Source organism: Dipodomys ordii, unplaced genomic scaffold, assembly GCF_000151885.1.
Source record: "Dipodomys ordii isolate 6190 unplaced genomic scaffold, Dord_2.0 Scaffold10, whole genome shotgun sequence".
NCBI classification, from domain to species: Eukaryota; Metazoa; Chordata; class Mammalia; order Rodentia; family Heteromyidae; genus Dipodomys; species Dipodomys ordii.
In genome coordinates this window covers 11291662-11304220 of record NW_012267226.1, presented here as the reverse complement: position 1 = coordinate 11304220, position 12559 = coordinate 11291662, and positions in this window count along the sequence as shown.

Genomic DNA, 12559 nt, shown 5'->3' with positions numbered 1-12559 from the left:
AAGTGGTAGAGCGCTAGCCCTGAGGTGAAGAACTGAGGGACAGTGCCCAGGCCCAGAGTTCAGGCCCCATGACAAATAAAAAAAAAAAGGAAAAGGAATCTCCAAGATGGAGTCTAGGTCACTTGTCCAATTGTTTCTTCCCTCCCATAGTCAACTTTACTTCCAAATGTGAATTTTAAAGAATGGCCTTTTCTTTTTTTCCTCCCCCTCCTACAGAGGATTCACCAAGTATAGAACAGTGAACATAAAGAGCAAAAAAGGAAGAAATGTTTCTGATTTTTAAAGATAAGCATTTATTTATTCACTGACAACACCGAAAAATATTTAAACAAAGGAGGGTGTAACAATGCTCAATATGAAATGGACTCATTACCTTGCTCATGTACCTGTAACCCCTCTATACAGTATCTTTACAATAAAAATATATATATTAAGAAAAAAATATTTAGTAAAACAGCCTTTCTATCTATATGATTAGAAAAACAACCTCTCACTAGAGCACACATAAGGATAATAGGTTATATTCTTGAAAGTTAAAATCATAAATATAAATTAAGCTTTATTGATCTCTTTATCTTTGTGTCTAGATTTATTAATATAGAAATCTATAATTGTAATATAGTTTAGCTATTTCTTACAAAATTAAAGTCTTATAATACAATCCAATTTCACTCCTTTGTATTTAACCAAAAGGAATAAAAACTTAAATCCACTCAACAAAAAATAAAAAATCTCAAAATATTAATCAGGTGATGTAGTGGCTTATGCCTATAATCCTAGCTACTCAGGAGATGGTGATTGGGAAGATTATGGTTCAAGGCCAGCTCCCACCAATAAAAAGCTGTGGCACTTGTCATGTATGTGCTTGTCATCCCAGCTACATAGGAAGTATAAGTAGGAGGATGGTTTTCCAACCACCCTGGGCAAAAAATGAGACTATATCCTAAAAATAACCAAAACAAAAATGTCTGGTTACATGGCACAAGTGTTAGAATATCCTGAGCTCAAAGCTCAAACCCCACTACCATCAAAAAAAAAGGTAAAGCCAATATGATACAATATTGCATCATGTTGTTTATAAAAGGGGAGGAATGGAAATTGTCATGGGGAGTGGGAGGGGGAAAGGCAAGCTGAAATCTAAGTGAAGTAAGTGAAAGTAAGTGATGACTACATCAAGTACTGACTGCAGGGAGGGGGGAGGGGTCTGCTAGCCCTCCAGGACTAGAACCTGGGTTTTCACATGTAAGGGGCAAGAAATGAGACCTAGAACACAGGCAGATGGAGGTGAGAATAGAGACCATGTCTCCTCTCCACTCATCTACAAAAAATGTAAATTCATGTACAAAAAGTGTAAAACCTGAGTAAATAAAGTAAAAGAAATGCCTCACTTAAGACACAGGCTGGTATCAGAATAAGCTCTGAGTGTAGCAGGACAGGGGAAGAAAATCCTTGAGAATTCCTAACCAAGCAAGTACTCATACATGTATGAACCTGAAATTTACACTCTATATCTTTAAACCCGTGACAAACACTTATAAAGAGGTCCTAGAATTACTTCTAACAATGAATTTTAAGTATGGCACATGCTCCAGAGAAAAGTAGAGGACTTCATGGAAATGGCACCGGAGGCAAACTGAACTGAGATTACAAGTGTCAGGAAGAGCCTCTCTCAGGAAGTAGAATTCAGAGACTTCAAGGATAAGATGTAGTTAAGGTTTGGCTTCCCAGCATTAGCACTTGCTGCTCTGTCAAGAGGATTTGTCCTTTGGGGAATCTTATTTTAAAACTTTCAACTTGGTAACGTTGGCACAGCTAGTAAGCTGTATTGTCAATGTATCATGTAGTGAAGGCAGAAGCAACCTTTGTCAATTAGATAGAGGTTGCTTTCTAAGCCAGGACAAAACTTCTGAGCAAGCATACAAAAAGATCAAGGATCACTTTTAATTCATAACCGAAAAGACGAACATGCTAACTTTGAAAAATGAGCAGTGTATATAGAAGAATCAGGTGGGACTAATGGCAATGGCCGGTTGCCCGCTCATCTTTAACCCAGTACATTCCTTACTTTTAACCTTAGCTGTGATTCTGGTTCTCTGGCTTCCCAGGGATCCTAATTCTTTTCTGAATCTGGTGTCCCAGGCTTCTTAGAGTTCTATGAATTGCATCTTACCTTTCCAATGAATCCTTTCCTACCAAAGTTCACCAGAGTCAGATTCTGTGTTTTACAGTGAAGAACCATCACTGACTATAACAGAAGCTAGCCAGATGGAGAGCTGAGAAAGTGAGACAGAGTGGGAAGGAGGGCGTTCTCACTCTTATGGCTGGTCACAAACCTCCTCCACCACCCTCTTGTTAAAGCTAAAACAGACCTTCCCTCTTGACTCCACACAGTATTTATTTGTGTTGTATTTATACTCGTTTCCCTCCTTTTAGTCTCTTTTTGCTGTTGTATTGAGGCCAAAAAAATAAATGTATGAACTGAACAGACTTCAGACATTATTATTCTTCCAGAGAATAATATCTTTGGAAAGACGATGGAGAAGTGCGTGGTTGATTTGTCTTTCAAGAGTTACTTTGTCAGAGATGAAAACAAATATTAACATCCCAGTGTCAATAAAACAAAACAGCTGAAAACATTTTTGCTAACAACATAAATATTGATAATGTATGAAGTCAAAACTGACTGGAAAGCTTCTTAATTTAGTACATTCCCAAAAGTATCCCCAAAGTCTAATAAACGACATCATTACATCTTTGCCACTTAACATGTGGGACAGTGGTGCGTTTGTGTGTGTGTATGTGTGTGTTTGTATATATTTTTTGTGTTAGTTCTAGGTCTTGAGTTCAAGATGGCACTCTACCACTTGAACCACAGCTCCATTTCTAGCTTTTTGGTAATCAATTACAAATAAATGTCTCATTGACTTGCCTACCTGGGCTGGCTTTAAATCATGATCCTTAGTTCACAGCCAGCTGAGTAGCTAGGATTACAGGCATGAGCCACTGGTGCCCAGCTTTGAATTAATATTTTAGAACATCACTGCTGCAGCAGAGGCCAGTCTTTCATGTGACACCAACATGCACATGGATAGACACATGCACACATTGCTCATCTGTTGAAATTCCTTAAATAATACATGTACTACTTTCTTTTTACAAGATTTATTCTATAATTTTGTTTCAAATTACTATAGCTGAAAACATATGGTTTATCTTTGCTTTCATAACAGATAAGTAGCCATACCTTTATTCGTTTTATGTTTAATCTTTAATCAGAGACATGTCCTATTTTTCAATATCATTACCATGATTAGTGTCATGGATTTATGATACACAATAATTTATTGCAGATATCCTTCAATGTACAATGGTTTGACTTACAACTTTCTGACTTTACAGTGGTATGAAAGAAATATACATCCAGAAGAACCTGTTTCTTGATTCTGGAATTTTGATCTTTTCCCTGTTTAGTCATATGTAGTAAGATGCTGTCATGATGCTGAACATTGGTAGTGAGTTTCCAGTCAGTCATAACTGCTACTCCACAATGTTGCCAGCATTTTTATATCGTTTTCTGCTTTCACATCCTATCATGTCTATGAAATACACATCTGTGTCTCTTGCCTCTGGTGAGAAATTATCTTGAGATGAAACTCAAGCTAAGTGCCCAACATGAAGCAAAAATCCAGTAATTACTTTCACATATAAGTTAGGACTTTCACAATTGATTTCATCAACTATCTCAAAGTAAAATAAGTAGCCAGACACACTGGTACCCACCTACAACTCTAGCTATGTGAGAGATGTGAGAGGGAAGGCAGGAAAAGGTAACAAGGTAAGAAGGCCATGTCTCAAAAACAAAGAGGCTGGGGTATAACTTGAATGTTACGACACTTGCCTAGCATGCACAATATCCTGAGTTCAATCCCCAGTGCCATAGATAGATAGATAGATAGACGATAGATCGATCAGTAATACAAGGAAATCGTCCTCACTGATTAAATCTATAGTAATCATGAAGAAATGAGCTGGTAATCCAGATAGTATAGAAAAGTTACTTTCCACATGGATAGAAGACTTATACATTAGCATATACTTCTTATTCTACTGACAATCCCAGGTAGGCAAGTCTTTATTTTTCTTTCTGTTGTTGTTGGTACTAAGGTTTAAACTCAGGGTCTCACACTTTCTAGATAGGCACTCTACTGCTAGGCCATACCTCCATCCCAAGAAGTCTTTTTTTTATTTTATAATACATATTATAGGACACATTTTATTTTAGAAAATTTTGTTATCATTAATTCTACACATTTGCCTTCCCTAAAGGCTGCAATGCAAATACAAATATTTTCACTTCACATTTCTTAATAGATTTTCAAAAATTGTCCAAGAAGTCTTTCTAAACACAAAAACCTTGTCCCAATGATCCTACACACACACATACACACACACACACATGTTTATAGCAAGTTGTAAGGGATTACAGTGCTTAAAAAGATCATAATTCTCATCACATCAGTAATATGGCAGTAAATGCTAATATTGAAGGTGTGAAAGCTTTTAAGAAATAGCTACACATAACAATTATGAATGAGAAATGTTTGTCAGGATACTTAATATCAACAAAACAGGTTTGCTTTAGAAGTGAAGGTTAGAGAATACATGCATTCACCAAGAGTCCAGGAAAAGGCCTAGGGATGTACCACAGAGGTAGAATGTTTGCCTAACACATGCAAAACCCTAAGTTTGATACCTATCTCAAAAATAACTAAAATAAAATAAAGAGTCCAAGAAATAGCAGGATTCAAGACATTTAAAAATCATGTAATGCAAAAGATAGCACAGACAACACAAATGACTGGGGGAGTGGTTTAATTAGCTTTTTGTTAGTATTTACTATACAAGATAATCACATTTAGAAAATAAAAAGTTTTATTTTTGGCTTACAGTTCAGTTACTTTTTCAGGTGGAAACATGGCAGTAGAGTGTGGCAGAGGAAATTCATTCATTTCTTGATCAAAGAGGGAGAAGAGGAGACGAGGGTCTAATGATTCCCGTTAAGAGCAAGCCCTTTAAGTAAACCAAACCTAAAGAAACATGTTATATGGTTTTCCTCATTTATAGTAATTAGAATGTGCCTATAAGTCTACACGTAAACACAATGAATAGTAAAAAGACAAAAATTACACTTGGACATGATAAATTAAACATGACTCTAAACATTCATAGTGAGACCAAAGGAGGATCTTCAGGAGAGGATCACAAATGCTCAATCGTTATGTGCAATGTCATTCTTTCTGATGGAGGCATAGAATTCAATTGTGTATATATACCACATTTTCTTTTTTTTTAATTTTATTTTATTTTATTTGTGAACATACTGTACAGAGGGGTTACAATTGCATGGGCAGGATAATGAGTACATTTCTTACCAAGCATTGCAGCCTCCTCCTTTGTTTACCCTTCCCATCCCTTCCCAGCCTCCCCCCTCCCCCGCATCCCAATCCTTCTCCTTCCCCCTTCCCCCCCCCCCCCCCCCACCGACGTTGTAAAGCTCGTTTTGGACATGACAACTTGTACTTCTCATTGTTGCATCAGATCCACCTGTATCCTTAAACAACTGGTTTTTCCCCATCTCCTCCACAAGTTATACTGACATCAAATATAGTGAAAGCAGGGGTTATACTGTGGGGGAGGGACATACAAAGCAACAAAGAGATAATCTTATAAATGCGTTAGAAACACATGCATGAAAGAAAAAACATTAAAATACATATCTAAGGGTTCATTTTCCTGACATCACATTATCTGACCTTTTCCGCTTGACTCATACATATACTAGATATTGCAAATAAGGGAAACCATGGGACCTATGTTTCTTTGGGCCTGGCTTACTTCACTTAATATAATTTTTTCCAAGTTTTTCCATTTCCTAACAAATGGGGCAATGTCATTCTTTCTGATGGAGGCATAGAATTCCATTGTGTATATATACCACATTTTCTTGATCCATTCATCTACTGAGGGGCATCTGGGTTGGTTCCCCATTTGTTAGGAAATGGAAAGACTTGGAAAAAAATATATTAAGTGAAGTAAGCCAGGCCCAAAGAAACATAGGTCCCATGGTTTCCCTTATTTGCAATAACTAGTATATGTCTGAGTCAAGCAGAAAAGGTCAGATAAGTTGATGTTAGGGGAATGAACCCCAAGATAAGTATTCAAATGTTTTTTTGTTTTTTTCTTTCATGCAATTGTTTCTAACATATTTATAAGATGATTTCTTTGTTGCTTTGTATGTCCCTCCCCCACGATATAACCCATGCTTTCACTGTATTTGATGTTGGTATAATTTGTGGAGGGGAAGGGAAAAAACAAATCATCTAACTAGGGATACAGGTGGACCCATTCCAACAATGAGATGTACAAGTCGTTATGTCAAACGAACTTTACAACTTTGGTGGGGGATGGGGGAGGGTCGGGAGAGGTGGGTATGGGAAGGAATGGGAAGGGGAAACAAAGAGGAGGCAACAATGCTTGATAAGAAATGTATTCATTATCTTGCCCATGTAATTGTAACTCCTCTGTACAGTATTCTCACAATAAAAAATAGTTATGTGCATATTATCATATAAATAGATGCTTATCCAAATGAAATCCAAGAAATGGAAAGAGGACTCTTACTTTTTGTGATTTTTTTTCTGTTTTTCCCCCTTTGTCACTGTTTTTTATTTCTGTACCTTTTGTCTTATATGTAATTTTATCTGATTTGGGAGGGGAAGGGGAAGCACAAAAATGGTGGGACAAAGGGTGAACTAATTCAGCAGTAATACTCACTAGACACTTCGTTGAAAATTAACTATACAAGTTGTGAGGGGGTTAGAAGAGGAAAAAACTGGGAGAAAACAAGGGAAGAGGTGACACTGTTCAAAAAGAAATATACTCATTATCTGACTTTTGTAACTGCAACCTTTGCAACAAAAACTTTTTAAAAAGAAAACCGAAAAAAAAGGAGCAAGGCCTTCATTACCTAAAACTTCTCACTATATCATGTTGCTTAAATATTTCAACTTCAAATAGCAGCAGGGAGAGGAGGAGGGGGAAGAGGAAGAAAAGGAAGAAAACCACCAAAGGCCTGAACATCCTCACTGTCAGATCAAATGACTCCTTCTGCTACTGCCACCTGGTGGCAACATGTCTAAAATCAAAGGATAGTAATCAAGGAACTTGCTCAGCAGCTCCTTATAGCCCAGAAAAGACCAAACAATTAAACGGCAGATTGTAAAATGCATAGAAAGGCCAGATTTTTACAGGTATTCCCCTGTAAATCTACAGGGGAGTCCTGCTGTGGCACTAGCTATAAAGAGAGGCTAAAAATCATATAACTTTCTTAAAAGTGAGGATATGGGAACAGAAGAATGAAGGGAAGGGGGGTCATTATATTAAATGAACATATGTGAAAATGGAATCACATAATTTGAGGAGCTAAGTGAGGCCAGAAAAAGATGGGGGGCGGGCAATGTAAGAGATGACATTGATCAAGATTCAATGTACTCATAAATAGACTTGTTGAGTTGAAACCACTTTTGAAACTACTTAAAGATAATTTTAAAAAAGGGAGCACCATTTCTTGAATGTAAACAGGAAGCAAAAATACAAATATAAAATATATGTATATACAAATTACAGTAAAATAAGGAAGAGATTTAGAGGAAATGTTCTTAGGGCAATAAAGGCATGATTATGTTTGTGACCAAAAGAAATAGTTAGTAGAAGAAGATTCAAGGTGCAAAAAATAAAATGGACATTTGAAGGAATGAAAGGGGTTAGGGAGAGTTGAGATCTAGAATACACATTCGCATCAAATTACATCCGACAAAATTCAATTCCCAATAATTATTTTAAATACCTAATGAAAATTAAAACAGACATTTTGTCCAGATAAATGTGAAGATGTTCTTAGTGTAAAGATACTGGATGGACTCCCAGTAAGACAAACCAGATGAGATAACTGCTACATTTTCTACTAAGATTACAAAAAGGAAAAAAATGCAAGCTGAGAAAAGTTTTTAAAATCTGAAAAGGTAAGACTATCAGTATATACAGATGATATTATTATATATTCATGAGGAACTTACAAAAACAGTGAAAAATACTAAGAACTGGTTAAATTGCAGGTATAATGTCAGGAATCAATATACTCTGTGCAAAACCAACCTGCTAGAATATTGTTACAGTTTGACATTGAATATTACCTGAGGAGGTATGTGATAAAGGCTTAGTGCCCAGTGTGTAATGTTGTTGTGAGGTAGTAGAACTATTCTAGGCAGAGCCTAGTGAGAGGATGTGAGATCATAGGGGCATGCCCTTGAAGGCTATATTAGAATCCCGAAATCACCCCCCTTCCTTTCTCCCTTTCTCTCTGCCATGCACTCAATCATGATGCACTGCCTTCTCACAGGCCCAAATCAGTGGGGCCAATTGACCATGGGACCAACTAACCGTGGACTCACACCTCCAAAACTGTAAACCAACTCAATCCTTCTTTTAAGTTGATTGTTTTATTTTGTCATAATAATAGAAACACATTGCACTAAATGTGTAATGTGTCACATTACATCTTGTCACAATAGGAAAATTAAATTTGTTTTTAAATACCTACTAAGAAATGAAGAAAACATATGCCACTCGAAGTATAAAATGCCTAAAGGCCACAAAAGCAGATCTAATTAATGGAAAGGCATATCATGTACTCCCATGGTAATGATTCAATATACAAACATATCAATTCTCTCTAAATTCTCTAAATCACATTATGTATGATCTCAATAGATGTAGCATTAAATATTTTTGTAGGATACAAGCTGTTTTTAAAGTTTATAGGAGGGCTGGGAAGTTGGCTCAGTGGTAGATCGCTTGCCTTGCATGCATGAGGCCCTGGGTTGGATTCCTCAGCACCACATAAGCAAAAAGAAAAAAGCCGGAAGTGGCGCTGTGGCTCAAGTGGTAGGGCACTAGCCTTGAGTTGAAGAGCTGAGGGACAGTGCTCAGGCCCAGAGTTCAGGTCCCACAACCGGAAAAAAAGAATAAAGTTTATAGGAGTTCGTTTTGCAGCTATTTCTTTTTTTTCTTTTCCTTTGGTTTATCTCCTGTTGTCACTGTTTTTTATTTCAGTACCCTTTGTCTTTTTTTAATAAGTTTTTTATTGTGAAAACCCCTTTGTCTTATACATAAGTTTATCTGATTTGGGGGTGGGATGAGGAATCACAGAAATGGTGAGACAAAAGACAAAGGGTGAACCAATGCAATAGCAATAATCACAAGACACTGTGTTAGAAATGAACTCTATAACTTGTTGGGGAGAGGAGTGTGGGAAGGGAGCAGGAGAAAATATGGAAGAGGATAACAATGTTGAACAAGAATTGTTCTCATTTCTTTATTTATGTAACTGTAACCCCTCTGTGCATCACCTTTACAATAATATAATAATAATAATAAAGTTTTATAGGAAATAATAAGTAAGAACTAATAGCATGGAAAGCCTAGGGAGAAGGAAGAAGATATGCAATTTACAAACTAACCCTAACAAATATGGAGACACTCTAAAGCTTCTCTAACTAAAGGAAGATGTTGGCACATGAACAGAATGGCAGATCACTGGAACAGAATATAAAATTGGATAGAGACTCAAAAACAAATGGAGTCAACATTGCTGCAGATAGTATCTTGAATCAATAAGGGAAGGGAAATGTTATCATTTTTTGAGAGCATGGTATACTGGATAGGCTTTTTGAACATAAAATCCACTCTCACACCATATACCGTATAATTGCAAATGCATCTAAATGCAAGAGCTAAAATGATTCAAGTTCTGGAAAGAAACATGAAACACAGGTGAAGTTATAACTTGGAAGTACAGAATACTTGGCAGAAGGTAAATTTAACACCTAGAAACTATAAATAAGATATTGATCAATGTGGCTATATTTTAAAAAGCACTTTTTGCCTGGAAGAAAATCATTAGAAAAGTCAAAAGATAAATTAAAAAACAGTGAAAAAGTCTAGCAGAAATCTTGGATGCAAGCATCTTTTAAGGAGTTTCCAGAATGTGCAATAAGAAGACCTACAACTCAAAGTAAAAGATAGGTGGAAAAAACATGAATATTTCAGAGAAAACAGAAATGTTGATGGCTCTAAAGCATACAGAATGCCCAACTTTCCTGATATAAGAAATGCCTATTAAAACAACAAGTAAGGGCTGAGAAAGTGGCTCAGTGGTAGACCGCTTGCCTTGCATGCATGAGGCCCTGGGTTTGATTCCTCACCACCACATAAGGAGAAAAAAAAAGCCGGAAGTGGTGTTGTGGCTCAAGTGGTAGAGCGCTAGCCTTGAGCTGAAGAGCTGAGGGACAGCCCAGGCCCAGAGTTCAGACCCCATGACCGGACCCAAAAAAAAAAAAAGTAAGATACTTCAAAAGGAAGAGGGACTAAGATAGTCTCTCTTAACCATGATGGAGTAACAGGGCTCAGATTTTCCCTCTATCATCTATCCCTAGAAAGCCAAACAGACTATATGCAAAAATGTTTTCAGACATTGAGAAAAGGCAGAAGTGAACTGCAATTATAAGAGAAGAAGTAGAGAAGCAAAGGTTACCTTCTGCCTAGACACAATTTCAAAACAGGGATGAAAGAATCGGGAAACAAACTGAGAAGACAGACTGGTGTTGAGGAAAACCAAAGAAGCCTGAATTTGTGGACAGGGAAACTGGAGAAGATGAAGTTATTCAAAGAGCTTCATGGAGAATGGAACTTCTTCACAAACATTCAGTCATTTCTCTGAGAAAGCAAAATAATGTGGAAAAACACTGATATACAATTTCAACAATGGTATTGAGGAAAACCAAAGAAGCCTGAATTTGTGGACAGGGAAACTGGAGAAGATGAAGTTATGCAAAGAGCTTCATGGAGAATGGAACTTCTTTACAAACATTCAGTCATTTCTCTGAGAAAGCAAAATAATGTGAAAAAACACTGATATACAATTTCATCACTTTTTGTTGCTACTTGCAAAAACAATATAAAAAAGAAGAAAAGACTTGCAAAAGCAAGTCTGGAATCATTCGAGTTCTTACAAGCCAGGGGAGCTGAGGCTCAAAGTGGTAGCGTGCTAGCCTTGAGCAAAAGAGCTCAAGGATAGTACCCAGGCCCTGAGTTCAAGCCCCATAACCAACAAAAAAGAAGAAGAAAATCATATAAAATTATGACTGAAAAAAAAAAGTTCCTACAAGCCACCATGAAGATGTTCCAATAAACATTCAATACAAATAAGGAACTCAGTACACACTGTGTACTGGGATTTTATCTTGTCTTATTCTAGGAGTACTCTAGAAAAGCTTAAAACAAATTTCCAAAGACTCCAGATCCTTAAAAGGCTCTCAAAAGAAGCTCACACATACTTTAAAGAAATACAACAAAATCTAGTACTCAAGCACTCAAGAACATAACATATAAGGTCTATGACTGAAAATTACTAGATATAGAAGAGATAGAAAAATATGGCCAGTTACCAGGAGAAAAATACTTCAACAAAAACATCCCAGAAACCACACAGAAAATGGAATTGGCAATTTAGGCTTTAATAGCAATTATTAATATTTGAAGTTGGGCATGATGGCTCAAGCTTGAAATCATAGTTGCATGGACAGATAAGATCGAGGGGGTCATAGTTCAAGACCAGCCAAAACATTTTTTAAAGTCCATGAGACCACTGTTGGTAGGAATTTAAAATAGAACAAAACTCTGGACAGCAGTCTGGGGATCCTCAGAAAACTAAACATAGATCTTCTCTTCGACTTAGCCATACCACTCCTGGGCATCTACCCAGAACATCACAGCTAGGATACCATGAAGACACTGCACATCCTTGTTCATTGCTGCACTATTCACAATAGACAAACTATGGAAAATACCCAGATGCACTACAATAGATGAGTAGATTTTAAAAAATGTGTACCTAGGAAGTGGCATTGTGGCTCAAGCGGTAACACTCTTGCCTCGAGCTGAAAAGCGCAGGGACAACCCCCAAGCTCAGAGTTCAAACCCAGGACCAACAAAAAAAATGTGTACCTATACACAATGGAGAATTTTATACAGCCAATAGAAAGAATAATATGTTATTTGCAGGTAAATGGATGGACCTAGAACCAATCATGTTAAGTGAGGGAGCCACACTCGAGAGACAAATGATGCATGTTTTCTCTCATATTTGGAAGCTAGATCTAAAATACACTGAGATATGATAAATCATACATGATTAGGCATTTACACAGAGTGAGACCAAAGGAGAATACTCTTCGGAGAAGAACACAAAGGCGCAATGCCTACGTACATCTGATCATATAAATAATATTTATCTAAATGAACTCCAGGAAATGGAACAAGAGGTTTTCTTTCTTTGTTTTTTCTTCTTGACTTGTCTGTCTGTGGGATAGTAAGGGGACAGAAATAGAGGGACAAAGTAAAAGGGTGAACAAATGTTAGCAATGGCATTCCCTAGACACTA